At 39.3% G+C, this 19083-nt stretch overlaps 1 protein-coding gene across 2 annotated transcripts in view; it reads left to right on the top strand.

The window, feature by feature from the left end:
- SLC39A10 (solute carrier family 39 member 10) overlaps positions 1 to 19083 on the top strand; it is a 133146-nt gene that overhangs the window by 55038 nt on the left and 59025 nt on the right. The window contains exon 1 of one of the 2 annotated variants that reach the window (XM_028122367.2): positions 9941 to 10546. The exons of the other annotated variant lie outside the window; for it this stretch is intronic. The gene's annotated coding sequence lies outside the window, so the exon portion shown is untranslated. Of the gene's footprint in view, positions 1 to 9940; positions 10547 to 19083 lie in introns of those variants that run through there. 2 annotated transcript variants of the gene reach the window in all.

Here is a 19083-nt window from a genome sequence, read left to right as displayed (position 1 = left end):
ACACACACACACACGTGATAAATAGCTTAGTGGTTTAAGATCGAGGGCTTTGAGCTTGGACTGTGGGTTTGAATTTCAGCAGACGTCCCCAGTTGGGCAAGTTACAGAACTTCTCCGCAGTTATTTTCTTATCAGTAAAATGGGTGTAATGAGAGTAAATAGGGTTGTTGTGAGAATTAAATAAGAAAATGTATGAGTGGACTTAGGACTTAGGAGAGTTCTGATGCCTTGTAAACATTACTCTTGCCCATTATCTTAGGGAAGTTCTGATGCCTAGTAAAACATTCAATAACTATTCATTAGTAGTGGTAGTAACAGTATTAGGATAGAGAAGTTACAAAATGCCGATAACCTTCCCCAAATCCCACCACTACTAATGCAGTTTACAAACTACTTCCATGTGTTTATTTCTCCAAACACAGCATCTCATTATATGTTCTCTAATGTTACACCTGGCGTTCCACTCATTCAGACCAGTCATTCAAGGCACCACATTTGGCCTTGAGCAGACCTTGTTGGTAAGACAGCTCCCATGGTCCTTTGTCAGGAGGAGTTTGGTTAGGGACAAAACACAATTAAAGACACAAAGAGAAAGGGGGAAACGTTGCAGGGAAGAAGATGGGGGACTTTAAAACTGATTAGAGCTATAAAGGAAAGAAATAGTATGTAATGAGAAGAGAATCATGTTAAGTTAGTGCAGGAGAGGGTTCTCAGGATAGAGAAGGCCTCTTAGAGAAAGTGAAACCTAAAGGGTGAGAAAGTTTCTGGTAATCTAGATTATCCTTTTTGGCTGCAGAGCACTCTACCATATAACTACACCGTGAAAATTACTTTTTTTTAAGAAAACAGATTCCTTCAGGTCATGATCCCACAGTCCTGGGATCGAGCCCCGCATCAGGCTCCCTGCTCAGTGGGGAAGTCTGCCACTCCCTCTCCATCTGCCTCTCCCCACCCTCATGCGCTCTCTCGCTCTCTCTCTCTCAAATAAATCAATAAAATCTTTAAAACAACAACAGCAACAACAACAAAAAGAAAAACAAATTCCTGATCAGATGCTATTAATGTTGGAAAATCAACAGTGATATTCTGTTGTAAGCAGTATATATTTTTTAAAGATTTTATTTGTCAGAGCAAGAGAGAGAGAGAGAGTGAGAGAGAGTGAGCACAAGTAGGGAGAACAGCAGGCAGAGGGAGAATGAGAAGCAGACTCCTCGCCGAGCAGGGAGCCCTATGGCGGGACTCGATCTCAGGACCCCGGGATCAGGACCCTAGCCGAAGACAGACGCTTAACCGACTGAGCCGCCCAGGTGCCCTGTAAGCAGTATTTTATGAAATTCCATTGTGGTCCACACTAACAACCTTTTGCTGGGTAATTGATGATGGTGGTGTTAAGGACCTTACTGTTGCTTTGATTATACCTTATTAGATGTCAGGGACTTTGCAAAGCATTTTGCCTACATTATCTTATTTACCTGTATTAGTTCATTTCATCTTAAAAGCAACCGTGGAGTATTTCTGGTAAAATATGGCAGATGGAACATACGTGTTTGTTTTTTCTCCTCAATTAAAGATCACAAAAATGAAGTAAAACAATCACGAAGATACGGCTGTAAAGTTAGAGAAGATAATGGGCAAGAGTAGTAAGCAGTTTGAAAGATAGAAAGGAAATGGTCAACTATTTCCTTAGAGAATTTAGTCCTTGCGAATGGGAGTAGCAGGAAGAAGGAAGCCTGCTGGGGCCCTAGCACCCCAGAAACAGGCCCCTGTGAAAAAGGAGGTGAGCGATACATCTGGAAACAAAAGGGTGTTTGGGTGAAAATCTATGTAAGGAGCAGACTCCCTGATCTCCCAGATTATAAGTGTGTGTATTTAAGATAGTTAAATCCTGGTCTTTCTTATTGAAAGTCAACATCAAGACACCTAAAATTGACGAGATAGCAGGATAAGCATATCATTTTAAGGTGTGAACATAATTCCCTGGAGAAAAGCTAAAATAATGGAAGGTTTTGTTCTGGGGGTTAGATCCTAGAGTTGGTAATACACTGCTGTTTTTATTCTAATTTTTTTTATTGTGGTTAAATATATGTAACAAAGTATATCATTTTAGCCATTTTTTAAAGTCTAACACTCAAGCAAAGAGGCTTTATTGACTTGTATTAGTAGATGAAGCAGAATCCATTAAAAAATTCCACTTCTCTCTTGCTAGCATTTAAATCATTATATTTGTTCTTGTTGTGGTAAAGTATACACAAAATTTACCATTTTAACCATTTTTAAGTGTGCAATTCAGTTGCATTAAGTACATTCACAGTGTTGCGCAGCCATCACTATCCATTTCCAGAATTTTTTCATCGTCCCAAGTCGAAACTGTACCCATTAAACATTAATTCCCCATTCTCTTCCTCACCCTCTTCCCCACCCCCAACATGGTAACCTCTGTTCTAGTACTTTCCATCTCAATGAATGTGCCTATTCTAGATGTCTCATATCAGTGGAATCATAAAATATTTGTTTTTGTGTCTGATTTATTTCACTTAGCATAATATTTTCATGATTCATTTGTATTGTAGCATGTAATTTCTATTTGAAATTTAAAGCTAATGTTAATGTACTGCTTTCACAAAAATAGAAAGTGAAATGAAACCCTGCAAAATAGTGCTCAATTTTTAGGTACTGAACTCGAAGCTGATTGATGAGGTTTAAGAAGGGTCTTTCAAGGCCACAGCTAGTAAGTTAACAGAGCCAGGGTTCCAGTTTGGTTTTATCTCCTTGACACTTATCAAATCAACAGTTTTTTTTTTTTTTATCCACAATTACTTCACACATGGATTATTGCTATAAGAACTTCCTAATATATTTGTTTTCTATTTCTGCTGTCACACGTTACTTCAATGTTGGTGGCTTAGAACAACACAAATTTATTATTTTACAGTTCTGTAGGTCAGAGGTCTGATATGGGTCTCGCTGGGCTACACTCCTTCGGGAGGGACCCATTTCCCTGCCCTTTCCAGCTTCTAGAGGCCACCCACGTTCCTTGGCTTGTGGCTTTCTTTCTCCAGCGACATTGCATCACTCTGACCGTATTCCGCAGTCACAGAACCCTCTGACTTTTCCGTCTCTCTCTACTTTTGTGATTAAATTGAGTCTGCCCGGCTAATTTGGGATCACCTCCCCATCTCAAGGTCAGCTAACTAGCCACCTAACTCTATCCTCAATCTCGACTTTCCTTTGCCATGTAAACCAACATTCACAGGTTCGAGGGATGAGAATGTGGATATCATTTGCAGGGGGTGGTAGTGGGAGGTATTATTCACCTACCCAACTAATTGTATTACCTACTTTCTTCTTGCCTGTGATGATGACGCTTGCTTAAAATCCCTCAGGAGCTCTTACTGCCTTCAGAGTGGCATTCAGACTCTTCTGTATGGTACACAAAAGCCTGGCTTACTGGTCCTGTCTCATCTCTTCTAATCCTGCATGTCAAAAACACACAGGTTTCAGTTCCCCAACTGAGAACCACACGTTTACTCATTTCATCCCTCTGCTTGCGTTGCTCTGCCCTCTGCCCCTTACTTGGCTCTGTCCTACTCATCCTTAAGTCAGACCTTGGATATCACTTCCTTTTTGAAGACATTTTTGCTTTGGTTACCATAGCAACCCATACCTATCTCCAATATAGCACTTTTCATACTGTACTGAAATTGCCTCCTTTACGATCTCCTTGACTGGACTGTAAGCTACTGAAGGGCAAGAATCCTATTTTGTTCACCCTCATTTCCTAGCTACTTAACAAGCATAGCTTGTAACATAAAAGGGACATAAACTTTTGCTTGAAGATATTTCCAATCCTTAATTAACACTTGTCTCTTTTTCCAAGGGAGACTTGCAGAGGCTAGAGATAAATCTAAGAACTGGAGTGGAGTGAACGTTTAATCCCCTAAGTGAATTTCACTTTAAATTTGCTGGGATATATTTGCCTGCACCTGACCGAGTCTTTATTGATGAGCATGTTAATAGCTCACTTTTACATGACTGATCAAATTTGTTAACATACACTTGATTCTGCTTAATTTTTAATATAACTTTACTGGTATAAATAAATACTTGAACAACTACATCAAATCACCATAAAGAGGGGAAAGCTTTCAACTAAATGTATAACCAGATTGGCTAATTAACTTTCTAATTTAAGAGACTGTGGAATAAACATCTCCCTTGGAATTGATTCAAGCTACTCAAGCTGAAAGATAAAGCAAAAAAGAACAAATGTTCACATTATAAGTATCTTGAAATTTTTTTATGCTATTCTTTATTCCATTTAAAATTTCCATTGACCTGCAACGTTTACAGACTGAAAAGCCACCAGTTTATGGTTCTGTGGATTTTTTTTCTTAATTACCAACCTTTGCAGAGAAACTAATATAGATACCCTCACAAAAATTGGGATAGCTTTGAAATAAGAGGTCAAGTAATGCAGGGGTTAAGAGCATAGGCTCCAGAGCCAGACGGTTTGGGTCTGCCACATGCTATGTAACCACCTCAGTTTTCTTCATCTCTAAAATGGGCATAATCATATTTACCTTGCAGGGCTGTACAGGGATAAAATAAGTTATTATATTTAACTCATTTAAACTAATTGACACATTTTAAACTATATGTATTCCTGTATTTAGGGTGGGAAGAAAGACTGAAACCTAATTGCCTAGAGAAAGCAACTGTCACTGTAATTGGAATGAAACCTGAGTTGATGAAATCATTGGAAGCTGTAGGTGAGATCATCTATGAGGAAGCAAGCCAAGCATAGTAGGTTCTTAATTATTGGCCACTGCCAGAATCACTCCTCAAAAAACATTGGGGAGTATCTAAAACTTCTCTAAAGATGTGAAATGGTAAGAATAGGTGGTTTATGGGATTCTGTGAAGAATGCAAAAATGGCTTATTCTAGTAAAAATAAAATATAACTTGAGCTTTACTTAGAAACAGTGCAAGAAAAATTTGGAAATCCCTAGAAGCTACTCTTGTTTTGACAATTCATTTATTGCCTTCCCTAATGTTTAGAATTTTGCTGCATTCTTGCTGTCAAATTTTTAATAAATAAAGGTAAGCAGTGTTTGTTAAGCTAAACCTAGTGTATCTTGATTTTTAAAAGATGTATTTGTTTTCATATATCTCAGTTGTGAAATGGGTCTCATTATTAATTATCTTGGAATCTCTAGGCAAGATTTGAAATATGCTCTCACGTGGTGACATTTTAAATGAATTTTAAAAATGAGTTTATTAATTTTAACCAGTTAAACAAATGAACCTGCTTTAAAAAATATTTACAAGGAGGGGTGCCTGGGTGGCTCAGTCAGTTAAGCGTCGGACTTTGTCTTTAGGTCATGATCTCAAGGTCCTGGGATGGAGATGGTTGAGTTCCTGTGCTCAGCGGGGAGTCTGCTTCTCCCTTTGCCCTCTCCCCCTGCCCTCTCCCTTTGCCTGCCTCCCCTCCCCCCCGCTCATGCACGTGCGCACTCTCTCTCTCAAATAAATAAAATCTTGGATTTACATGGTAACTTATTGCTAATTTACTTCCATTTTGATAATTTTCCTTAAATTGAAGTATAACCATCCACAAATCCTCTTTGAATTTGCAATATTTGTGTGGATTATTTATGTTGCTTTATAAATTCCTTTGGACTAGGAGTTAAGGTTTGGAAAGTTGATTTTTGTTCCTGTGCTTTCAGAGCTCTGAAAGATCCAAAATGGCTGCCTGTTGGCATCTAGGCCCTCATGCTTTGTTCAAGTGACTGCTTACCAAACCTACTGGTTTTCTTCATCTTAGTATTCTGTAAGTGAACAAGGCTGGCTAGAAGCAAGATTGAGAAGTTGACAATTTGTCTAGTGTTCCTTTTGTTCCTTTGTACCACACTACCCTTAGGAAACTAGATAATCATATTTCCTCCCTTGTTAAAACTTCCTCTTCTTCAGAAAAGGCATGAAAAAATATACTCTCGCAGCAGTATAAATAAGTAATAAAATAGTGGTAACTTCCCTTAGGGTCAAAGTCCCTGTTCAAGTCCCAGGAATAAAGTTCTAAATATGGAATTCCGGGGATTGATGAGCACAATAGACTAGGTCTGGGCAAGACATCTTCCTTTTACCGTCATGTGGGCAAGTGTGTGGTCTGCCTGTCACCATGGCTCCAGCTGTGAGCTTCTTCCTTTCATTCATTCTTCTGAGTGGGTATTCCGACTTCTCCTAGGCTAGGTCTCATTCCTATTTTCGAAAGGACTTGCCATGGTAAATCAGAAACTTTAATCCTCTCCATTGTTGTCCATTCCTGTCTAATGTTAAAAGTTCTTTTGTTGGTATTGCAATGAACCAAAACTGAGGGATCTGCCTAGTGTAATGTTAGCATCATCTAGGCAATGACATAAAAGTTAACTTTTCTACTGGAGGCGGGGAGTTGTTTAAACTCTTGTATTAGTTTTTTCATTTCTTCAATCTATTTTCATTTGTGCAGATAGCCTGAAACTCATTTTATTGCACAAGCCTACCAACTCAAAATGGTCTCACCTGACAGGCACATCAGTCAAATTTGTCTCTCACCAGGGTAGGATGGGTTGCTCTGCCCTGCCTTTGTGTACCGTCCTCAAAGTTGTGGGCTCTATTTTAGGGGATGGTCTTGTCAGTGACATGAGTCCTGCTCATTAGAAAGGGCTACAAGGGCAGCCACACTGCTCTAATGAAAGCTTCCATGCAAACTCGCACAGTCTATCTTAATTTTAGGAATGGTGAGTCTTAAGATGAGATGGCAGAGCCATAATTTCTCAAGGGATCAGGAAAAGACTGCCCCACAGATCCCACTTCCCATCCTGACCGTGGGCTTGACATGTTAGATGTCACACCTTGCTATGGAGCTTAAAGAACAGAAACGGGGTTTTCCTCTTACATTTCTCTGGTTTCAGATCCGGAGTGGGGGGCCTCAATCTTCAGGCTGAAATACATAGTCTCCAAAAGTGAGTATACAGCTGTTAATTTTGAGGTTCTTAACTTTGTTTGAGTTCTTAACTTTGTTGTGGATGGTGACAATTTTCTCCTCTACTAGAGGGAAACCAAGTTTATGACACAGACTTCCCTTAGTCACAACTAAAGATTAAGGTAGGAAGTGTGATTCTTATTTTCTGTATTTATTGCAGCTGGTTCTTTTCTAATCCTCTGAGGAGCAAAAAAGGCCATTGGATTTATTTTTTAATTTTTTTTAAAGATTTTATTTTTTTATTTGACAGAGAGAGTGAGAAACCACAAGCAGTGGGAGCAGCAGAGGGAGAGGGAAAAGCAGGTGCTCCACTGAGCAGGGAGTTGCGGGGCGGGGCGGCTCGATCCAGGACTCTGGGATCATGACCTGAGCCGAAGGTAGATGCTTAACTGACTGAGCCACCCAGGCACCCCAGGCCATCGGATTTATTATATCATGCCTCACAAAGGTAGATTAGTCATGCTTAAAATTTTAGATATGTGAAATAAAACTGACTGAAGCAATGTGAATAAGCAAAAACAAATGAAAGGTAAACCATTTACAAGTAATTCGATATTCTCTCTCCCCCGGCCCCCAAGCTTTTGCAAATCATCTATACTATTTTTATAATTCAGGTGAGCTTCTTTATGAATCAAATGGGGTGGATAGAAAAAAAAATACTAATCCTTTTGGAAAGTTTTATTATTCTGGGCGCCTGGGTGGCTCAGTTGGTTAAGTGTCCGACTCTTGATTTTGGCTCAGGTCATAATCTAGGCCTATGTTGGGCTCTGCACTGGGTGTGGAGCCTGCTTGGGATTCTCTCTCTTCCTCTCCCCTGCCTTTCTCTCACACACAACACTCTCTCTTGCTCTCTCTTTCTTAAGTAAGATCTTCTTAAATAGATCTATGATTCTAACATATTAGAATTTCCTTACTCTGACACATTCCCTATATATAAAATGGGCAAAAATAAACCATACATTACAGTGATGTTTTTGCAGCACTCTCCATTGTTTAACTCAGCAGGTGATTTTGAGTAAGCCTTCAAGTCATTTGCTGAGATTCCTTTTCCCACTAGGAAAAGTAATACACTAGTTTTCAGCTCATTTACCATATGTAGTAATTTTACTCTAAGCTTTGCCCTAATCAGAGTGCATATACTTGATCATATATGAATGTTTGGGTAAGTGTATAGAAGTGGGAGGAGACATGGTCTATTTTCAAGTAGGTTTACCCTATAGTTTTATGCAAGGATGATATTTAAAATATGTAACAATTGGTAAAGCAAGGGCACCAACCAATTAGAATGAAAGTCTTTGGTAACCGGTGGGCCCTGCAGCTTTCTCCCCTTAGCCAGGCATTAACCCCTTAGTTCCTGAAATGTGGGAGGTCTAGAGAATCCTGAGAGAAAGGGCTGGTACAGGGGTGGGGAATTTGAATTCTTGAGGAATTTGACTCAGAACTGCAGCTGTTGACAAACTTGTATGGAAGTATTTGAATATGTGATGAATCAGTTCAGCTGCACTTATGTGAACCAGCTGAACATTAATTAGCCTTTAAAGTGAAAAGGCATTGTGGGTACCCTAAGATATAAGGAATGCAGGTACTGTATCTTATTGATATTCAGAAGAAAGAGATTGCATATATGGTAAAGGTACTGAAAATAATGTCAATAAAATAATTATGAGCCTTAAAATTAATAAAATAATTATGAGCCTTAAAATATAAGGGTAATTTGGAAGCTTTTAATGCTTTGTACCTAGAAGATGTACCATATTGATTTTATGAAATCTAAGGATGTTAGTTCTGCTTTTATGAGATCTAAGGACTTGAGGATAAATTTAGACCAATTCCCTTAATTTATCCATGAATCTTAGGACCATGATCATGGTCTCCCACAGTTAGTGATATGGTGAGACTTGACACGAGGATCAGACTTGATTTCTCCCCTATACCTCAGGAGTTCTCTCTGCCTAATAACAGCTTTGGAAACTTGCAGTAGTTGGGGAGGGGGTGTCAATGGACTGACTTTTCCCAGACAGGAAAGAAGGGGTATGAGAAGCTTAGTATCTTGACAGTCCATAGGCATTAACTAAGTACCTAAAAGATGTTCTTTGTAGAGATACAAAACAAAAATAGAATCTTGCTTCACAAAGATAAATATGCTGAACAGCAGGATATGTAGCCATACTAACTGGGTTTGGATCCTCCTATCTGTTCTGTCATCTTAAGCAAGTTACTTAACTTCCTGTGCCTCAGTTTCCTGGGGTGGGATAATAATATCTACTTCACTGTGTTATGAGCATGAAATTAATATATATGTAAAGCACTTAGGAAGTACTTGACACATAGTAAAGCTTGCTATTACTTTTGATCATAGTTTTATGCACTCTGCTGGACATCACTAAGGTACCCCAGAACTCACTCTATTAGATTCTGGCTGGATGCAGAAATAGGCACACCAGACAGAATACAGATAAGCCTCACCAAGAAGATTAAATAACTGCAGGAAGCAAAGTAATGGAGCAAAGGGAAGGTGTCCAGAGCCACCTTTTAAGAAAGTAGGGGTTATGAATTGCTTAAGAAAAGGGGAGGAGACAATTCAGATGGTAGGTATGGTGTGAGCAAAGGAATGGGAGCAAGAATGAGCACGAGGTAGGCAGGAGTCCATGGAATTGCTTGGCTGGATCAGGAGTTTTTGCCTTTGGGTGTTATGAAATAATCAGTGAATTAGGCAGTAGGTGGTGGTGGAAAACCCTGGAAGGTTGCCAGTCTCAAGAATTACCATAAGTGCGCGACATGCTCTCTGAAGTCAACTTTTTCTTTTAGGCTTGTAAGGCCCACAGGAAGTGCGCTTGAGAATAAATTGTGGGGTGGGGAGAGAACTATGCAAACGACCTTGTACTTAGCACTAAATAGTAGTTCCTTTTTGCCCTGAGACTGAGAGGTTATTTTAACAAAGGGGATGGGTTAAGTTAGTGTAGATGTTTTAACTCGTGTACGATAAATCTCTCAATTTATCAATCTGATACCTTTTGGCTAAAGCGTTTGCGCTTACAGCTTACATTACTCATCCGCCTCCCCAGGGCTGCAGCAACCGACACGCAAAACCAGGAGAAAAGGCGAGCGGTAAAGGGCGCTCCACGCATGCGTTAGAAGCCGCCCCAACTCCCCCGCAGCGTCCTTTCTTGGAACAAAACTACCGCGGAGCCACGGAGTTCCGCAGTTTGCGTAGACTCGAATTTCCTACTGCTTGGTCTGTCCGTGTGGAATCCGAGAGTGGTGCAGTTCCCTTCCGCAAGTTGCGTTATCCGAAGTGAATGGCTGGGTGGTGCGTGTACGCCCAGAGCGTAGCACCCATAGGCGGACGGGGTGCGGCTGCGCAGGGACCTGAGTGGGCCTTGTACGCCGGTAGCGTAGCGTGGTGTCTGACGCGCGGGCCTCCGCGACGCACTTAGCGCAGCCGGCTTTGGTGAATACACGATTTGGTGCAGCCGGGGTTTGGTACCGAGCGGAGAGGAGATGCACACGGCACTCGAGTGTGAGGTAACTATAAAACCCCGATTTGTTTACATTCCCTCCCCCAGAACCGGCCCCATGCGCGGCGGAGACTGCGAGTCCCGGGACGGCGGGGGGGTCGAAAGGGAGACAAGAACCGGGGAGTCCGGGCTGGGTCCCTCGGGGATCCGGGCGCTGCAGTCAGCGGCGGCGGCGGCGGCGAGCCGGAGCAGAGCGCGCGGTGGGCTGCGCTTGGGGCGCCGCGGCTCCTCGTGTGCGCTCTGGGCTGCCGCGGGGTTGGCGGCCGGGCAGTCTTCTTTCCGCGTGCGGGACCCCGCGCTTGACCCAGCCTCCTCTTGAGGCTGGGGACCCGCGCGGGGAGTGGGGGAGTGACCGCTGGGCGGGCGGCGGCGGTTAGGGGTCTGCGCGCGGGCGGCCTGGGGGCCGAGGGTGGCGTCGCCAGAGGAGGCGGGGACCCTGTGCCCGGAGGGTGGGAGGATCCGCAGTCAGGCCTTGGAAGGACTTGCGGAGGCGACGAATGCCCCGATTTTTCCTGTCCCGTCCTTCTCTCCGGTCTATCCTGGGGTCGGACGAGGGGCCCCCGGGATGGAGCCTGGGAGCCGCTGTTTCGGCACCGAGAGGCTAACGGACGGTGGCGCCTGTGCTCCTACCGCGGGAGGCCTCGTGGAGGCTTTCCTTCCCCCACCAAGCGAAAAGCCAAGGCGGGACGCGGGGGAGTTAATACTTGAGCCCGCTGGGGTCCCCGGAGCTGAGGGCTGAGGGTGGGGCTGAGGCTGAGTCGGTGGGGGAGGCCGGGTGGGCCCGAAGGTGGCGTGGCGGCCCCGGCTTTGTTCCTGAAAGCCCTCGGCGGTGAGCGGCGTGGGTCCCGGCTGGGGAAGTAGTAGGAGAGCTGCCGCGGCCCTCCCCTGCTGTAGGGGTCTGCTCAACTCGCTTCTCCCTTGGGATCCTCGAGTACCCCAGCTAAGAAGGGGCCTTATGAGGGCGCAGGCGATGATGTTGAAGATCTTCCCCTGGCTTATGTAAAGAACTGTTCACGTGGGAGCCTGTCCACATGGGCTGTCTTGAGGAGTTGGGCACGAGGAAGAAGCATCAGCAACATCCGCAGCCCTCATTGGAAGGGTCCTTCACACAAGTCCCTGTTTTAAGTAGTAAAGAGTAACAGTAAAGCACATAATTTTTTAAAAAGTAGGTTATACTGTTTTCTTTCATTTAATGTCGTATACACTGTTCGGTATTCTAGTTTTACTTTGAAACTGAGTCGTTCTCGATGGAGCAAAACTAACGTGACAGGTTTACATAATTAAGGACATAATATACTGGAAAAGCTGGAAATTTAGAGTGTAGTTAATTGTAATGCAGCGGAAAGCCTTAAATCAAGACTTTTGTATACTCTGTCTCTTTTTCTTTTTTTAGGACGTCTTGTCCTACAAATTTTGTGTACCTTTATGAGTCAGTCACTGTTCAAGACTTGGGGGTCCATACCAGACAACCCACATCCCTATACTTAATGAATATTGATGTACTGGAGGGGTGTGTGTGTGTGTGTGTGTGTGTGTGTGTGTGTGTGTGTGTGTGTGATGAGACTGATGATTTTTAAATGTGGAATATATAGGATTACAACAAACCCAATTACATTGAAATAATCAAAATATTAAATAAGATGAAGGAATCCGTGCTTTAGTAGAGCATTAAATATCAAGAGTAGTTTCAGTTCTAATGCCTAATTTCAGAGTAGTGAGGACTAAATGATCATTAAAGGATATAATTTGTATGACTTTTTTCTGATAAAGTGTCAGGTACTACATATTCCTGTGGTTTTGCCTACATTCATAACTGAAAGAATAATTTTCAGAGATTAAAATGAGAATGTATTTTTTTTTAAATCTAGATTCACAAGCCTGGATTTTATACACAGACTCCTGGTTAAGAATCCCTGTGTTTCTAAGAAGGACTTTGATGCTACTTTAAAATAAGTGGTCAGGGAAGACCTTTCTTAGGAGTTGACATCAGTAATATGTTGTGTGATAAGTAGTATTTGTTCTTCCCATTACCAGTTAATATTCTACAATTTAAAAGCCAACAGATTCTCCCCCCTTTTGAGCACCTGATTTTGAAGTACTTTTAGGAGGCTTCGAGTATGGTATGCAAGTAGGGGTGGGTTTTTGTTTTAGTTTTTTACTGTTTTATGGAGAATATAGGATATAGGTGTTGTAGCAAGGGAAATTACAGTTACATTATAATTAAAGAGAATTTATCTCGTTACTCAGTTCTCTCCAACCTCTCTGTCCCCAAGTATTGACAGTATTGGAAAGAATTGAGGGCTTTGGAGTGAGACTTAGGGTTTAAAACTATGACCCATTAACTAATTTGGTAAGCAAGTTTATCTTAATCTTTTATCTATGAACTTGTGCTAAAAAACCTACCTCATGGGTGATCTTTATAAATTACATAATGAAACAAAGGGCTGCAGGAAAACTTAGTTCATACTACCTTCTTTTCTACATACAAATGTTTCAGTTTTTCATTAGTGGTTAGAGGACTACTTTCTGTCTTTACCTCTGATAACTTGATTATCCCCAGAATGAGGTTTAATGGTTTCTACTGGGCCTTTGCCAGAGATACAGTTATCCTGTTGTTATTGTTCTGTTACTTACATATAATAATCCTTAGAATTTTTTTTCTGCTGCTCATATTTTTTAACTTAAAATTCTATATGTACATTTTGTTTTCCCTGCCCTACTAAATCCTTGAGGCGGCACACACTCCACAACTTTTTGTCACAATGCCCATGACATTATATAATGCATGGGCAAAGCTTGTTTGTCAACCTTTTAAATCAAGTTTAAAAACTTAACAAAATTTAAATTTAGCATTAACCCAAGGAAATACTTTGGATAAAAATGTTAGTCCTTGTCTCTGTAGTGCTTACCTCAGTGGAAATGCCCAGGGTTTTGCTTTTATCAGCAGGACATTATTGGGGTGCCTGTGTGGCTCAGTTTGTTGAGTGTTTGACTCTTGGTTTTGTCTCAGGTCATGATCTTGGGGTGATGAGATAGAGCCCTGCATAGGGCCCTGAGCTTAACGCGGATTCTGCTTGAGATTCTCTCCCTCTCCTTTTGCCCCTCCCCTCGTTCTCTCTCTCAAATAAATAAAATCTTAAACATTACTAGTCGTTTTAAACTGATACTCAAGATGCAAGAGATTACACAGTAGAAAATGGGAAGAAGTGTAGCCAATTAAAGCTATCGTTTTTCCTTTATAACAAATTTTATAACCCTATAAAGTTGCCTTTCATTATAATGTAATTTTCATTAAAAATATACTAGCCTTGATTTAAAATTTACATGTAAGAAGAAAGCCCGGACAGTCCCAGCAGCTCGATGCTTCCCCCTAGTGTTAGCTTCTCCTTCACCTTCATCTTTTCCTAAAACAAGATCGATTTATTTATTTATGTATGTATGTATGTATGTATGTATGTATGTATGTATGTTAATCACCAAAACAAGATCTATTTAAATTAGAATTTGATTCCATAGTGCCAGATTATAGCTAGACTCTTTTGGGGTTTCCTCCATCTGGTTAGTGTCACTAATAAGATGGACATAGTCATTTTGAATTGGTTAACTTTGGTTGCTTTTAGCCCCTAGTTTTCCAAGTATGGAGTGAGTTTGGGTGGAGATAGGACAGTAAAATGCCAAGTTTCCCTGCAAGAGTATATGTGGGATTTTTGAAAGCAGGAGGAAAGGTATATGGTAAAAGTGTGTTTTTGAGATTAATTTTGTATATGAATAAAAGCAATTTTATTCATTTAATCTGGGCTTATGGTGTGAAAATAGTGGTAAAAAATTTGCTTTCTGGCTTAATTTAGTCCCATATAGCTTTGTATTGCCTCAATTGTACTGAAAATAAAATTTGAGAATGTTAAAATTACATGACGAGTTTTTTTAAATTCAAGTTTATTTTGATCTGTGACTTAGAATTATTTCTGAAAAATAGAGTCTCAAGGACTGTAATAACCACAAGATTTCCTGTAGTCATATAAACTATACGGTTTCAAATTAGACCAATTATCAATAGGCTGAACTATTTTCATTAATTTCTCTTTGTAAGTTCTGTGAGTTGGCCATACAATGACTTTCTAAGTTTTTTCCAAAATAAGCAAAATGTATTTTCAATAAAATAAAATTGACTGCAATTAGAATATCCAAAAATGTGTCTAGTAGGTGTGAAGGTGATTTACTACTGAAATTGTGAAGTTTAAAATAACAATAGCATGGGCACCTGGGTGGCTCAGTTGGTTAAGCAACTGCCTTCGGCTCAGGTCATGATCCTGGAGTCCCGGATCGAGTCCCACATCGGGCTCCCTGCTCAGCAGGGAGTCTGCTTCTCCCTCTGACCCTCTTCCCTCTCATGCTATCTCTCATTCTCTCTCTCTCAAATAAATAAATAAAATCTAAAAAAAAAAAAATAACAATAGCATTATTGAAATTATTTCCAACTGTTTGAGACCACACAATGTTCAGACATGTTAAAACAACAGATTGTTCTATGACATGACATATAATAGTGTCAAATTTTATTTTTCCTATTATCAGAACATAGGGTTTTTTGATGGCTAGATATAGGGATTGGATATTTAATAGATTTTTAATACTTGATTTTCATGTTAAAAGATGTTATTAGAATGGGGTAGTGGTGGGTGGCAGTGGTTACAGGTTGTGAGTATAAGGATAAAATCTAAAACCTTATTCAAATAAGTTGTTTTAACTAAGAGTGGTAGATAATTTTATAATTACCTAATTTTATAATTATATTTTATAATTCATTATAGTGTAGATATTTTACTTCTGAAATAGAGTGAGATATGAGGTAATACTTGCACTTTCAGTAACACTTATAACAGCCATATTTATACTTAATAATACATACCCTACTTTTGGGGACCATCCATTCCATTCAGAAAAGTTTTTGGGGATTAGAAAAGTGAATCAGAACATTGTAGGAAATACCTTTCTCTTACTAATATAGTAAGATTATGTCATAGGGCTAGAAATAAGAATACCGTGATCTTATGTATGAAAGTTATTTTTAATCCTGTAGTGATTAAGACTTATTAGTCATTGATCACTTCAGTTTTTAGATTTATTTTCATTCACGTAGAAATTAAATCTAAATGGTCTTCAGTTGTAGTAACAAAATCACAAAGGTCTGCATTCCACTGTCCTATTACTTTAATGCCTGTAAATAAAAAAGAAACCATTTCCATGCCCTCATACCTGTAAGCTTTTTTCTGAACTCACCTTATGTATTTTGTGAGTTTTGAGTTTTAAAATAGTGGTTTCCCCTACAGTTGTCTGCTGAATTTGTAATTAAAAAAAAATGTGTAGATTAAGTCAAGGGTCAGCAAGCTATGGCCCATCTACCAAATCATCCTGCTTTTGTAAATTAAATATTGGAAAACAGCCTCCACATCCACTTACGTATTGTATATGGCTGCTTTTGTGCCATAATGGCAGAATTGTGTAGTTGCCTTAGAGTCTGCCCTGCCCACAAAACCTAAAATAGTAACTGTCTGGCATTTTTAAGTCGGCCAACCCCTGGACCCAGTTCTTAATGTTTTATAGTTATCTGATATGTTGCTGTTATTTAAGATAGTTAAATTTTCCTGGAACCTATATGAGTTAAAAACTAGTAGAAAAACATTCAAATAGAAATTTGTGGGTAATAATCTGAGTTCTCAGGTGTTTTTGTTTTGTTTTGTTTTGTTTTACCTAAATGGTATAGATGCTTTTTGTTTCTATCCCTTTCCATTTTCCTCCATGGGAGGAATGGCACCTTTATTATGCTTGCAGTTGGAATATGAAGCCCTTGGCCTTCAACCTTGGGTTACCACCTAATTCCATCAATTGTTATACTAACGCAGCATCTCTCACAGTTTACCTTCTCTAATTTAAAAGGTGATAGTGTCTTCCTTGTACCTCCTTCAGAGCAGAAAATGTTTCATACTTAACTTATATGCCTTCTCTCTGCTCCTGTTTGCTTCCCTTTCCTCTTCTCTACTTTCACACCTCTCATAAAGTAACTTAGATTGCATGTCTACAGGTCTGTGAACAAATGTTTTGGTGTAATACTTCTCAGTACATCTCTCCTGAGGATGAATTATTACTCTATTCTGATTATATGGGAAGAAATATACTTTGTGCTATGTTGTAGAGGATCATAGCCTCTAGATGAAGGGGGCTATGGAAAGATTGATTTTATATGCCTTATCAAGATATATAGAATATGATTAGTTATATAATAAAGCAATGAGATTAGTCAATATATTAGAAAAACATCTTACACAATTGTAATGTTTATTACATGATTATATATAAAATTGCATTATATAACAAAGAAGAGTTAGATATTATATATCCTACATAATATATATTATAAAGCAGTGAGATCATGTTTTCCATTCCAGTGGAACTTTCTTAGTGCAGAACTTCAACTGACTTCATAATTTGTTAATGTTTGGAACACACTTTTTAAGAATTTGTTTTAAATTTGAATACTCTAGTTTTCAAATAGAGTGAATAATTTGATGTACATAGTGTAAATATGTTTATTTTCAAGAAAATAATCATACCAATTAAAAAATGAGGAAGGAAATCATAATGGTATATTAAAATCAAATCACTGAAAGATTTTAGGAAAAAAGTGCTCTTTAAATTCACTATAAATATTATATAATTTATAATTTATAAAGCAAATGTTAGGGCTTTTCCTCTGAAGATTTTTGCCTAAATACAAGTACTTGAAAATTTATTGAGGATAAAATACAAACTTTATTTTATTTTATTTTTTTTGATTTTTATTTATTTGAGAGCATGAGAGGGAAAAGGGTCAGAGGGAGAAGCAGACCCCCCGCTGAGCAGGGAGCCTGATTTGGGACTCGATCCCAGGACTCCAGGATCATGACCTGAGCCGGAGGCAGTTGCTTAACCAACTGAGTGACCCAGGCGCCCATAAATACAAACTTTTTTAGTTAACAGATAAGTATGTATTATTTATTAGTTAAATGGATATTTTTCTTTTCCCTAAAAAATAAATGAATTTAGGGCGCCTGGGTGGCTCAAATGGTTAAGCGTCTGCCTTCGGCTCAGGTCATGATTCCAGGGTCCTGGGATCGAGTCCCGCGTCAGGCTCCCTGCTCCTTGGGAGCCTGCTTCTCCCTCTGCCTCTCTCTCTCTCTCTCTCTCTGTCTCTCATGAATAAATAAATAAAGTTTAAAAAAAATAAATGAATTTAGGGGTCATGTTAATTTTAATTATTTTAAGAAGAAAATATTGGGACAAAAAACTTCTTAAATTTAGAAACCATAGAAGAAATTGCAAAAAAATTCCTAGGTTTCATTGCATGTATATGAAAACCTCTGTACATACATAAAAGGGAAGACACTAATTAAAATAAAAAGAAAAGACACTGCACAGAACCGAAGATGTTTTTTGCAGGAAATATGACCAACTCCTGTTATATAAAAGCTCATATATGTTGGTAAGAATTGAGACACCAGGGTGCCTGGGTGGCTGAGTCGTTAAGCGTCTGCCTTCGGCTCAGGTCATGATCCCCGGGTCCTGGGATCGAGTCCCATATTGGGCTCCCTGCTCGGCAGGAAGCCTGCTTCTCCCTTTTCCACTCCCCTTGCTTGTGTTCCTGCTCTCGTGCTCTCTCTCTCTGTCAAATAAATAAATAAAATCTTAAAAAAAAAAAAAAGAATTGAGACACCAGGAAAAATGATAAAAGTATAAATAAAAATAAGGCAAAATCTTTCACTCCAAAATTAGTAGTACCAAGTACTAAAGAGAATGCTATGATCATACTGATGGTGGCAGTATAACCAAACTTAATATCCCTAGAAACCAATTTGGAAGTATGTAACAAGACCTGAAAAGTGTTAATTTTTGTAGTCTCTCCCTACATCTTTGAAATTGTCCAAGCAAGTAACCAAAAATAATAGCACAAATTGAAATTAAAGTGATTGCATATTGTGATTAAAACTCTACAAATGCTTGTGAAAATCTTGAAACTGTAAGTAATTCATTTTCTTTCACATGTGACAAAATATGATTTTGTTTAACAAAAGCTTAAGATTTATAATTGCTGGTGTTTATTTTTAGTTTCTTTCTCGTTTCTTTTTCCCAACTGAGTAATTGCAACTTGGTTTATTTAAGCCTATTTTTAGTTTTTTTCAATCAGAGTTTTACATGAATATAAAGTATTTAATAGTTCTTTGAAGTTTTTAGGGAAAAGGAAAAAATCAGTCCTTCCTGTCTTCCTTCTTTCATGTTCTGCCTAGAGAGACAGGGAACTCCTTTTGTTTCATTAGTCGATTATTTTGTTATTCACTGCCATGTCTCCAATGTGTTCATTAAACTTGTTGATTTTTAATTTAAGTCATTTATCTGTTAAGTGAAAGATGAGGATTTACCACACTTCCTCCCCTTTATGAACCTTCTCCCATTTTCTATACCCCTGTTTTTCAGTACAATTATCCTGTAATTTTGGTTTAGAACAGTATT

Source organism: Eumetopias jubatus, unplaced genomic scaffold (assembly GCF_037043125.1).
Source record: "Eumetopias jubatus isolate StellerSeaLion01/CBP00866 unplaced genomic scaffold, mEumJub1_p1.0 scaffold_3, whole genome shotgun sequence".
In the NCBI taxonomy this organism is placed as follows: domain Eukaryota; kingdom Metazoa; phylum Chordata; class Mammalia; order Carnivora; family Otariidae; genus Eumetopias; species Eumetopias jubatus.
Note: the sequence above shows the minus strand (reverse complement) of the source record. Positions and strands in the feature narration are given on the sequence as shown.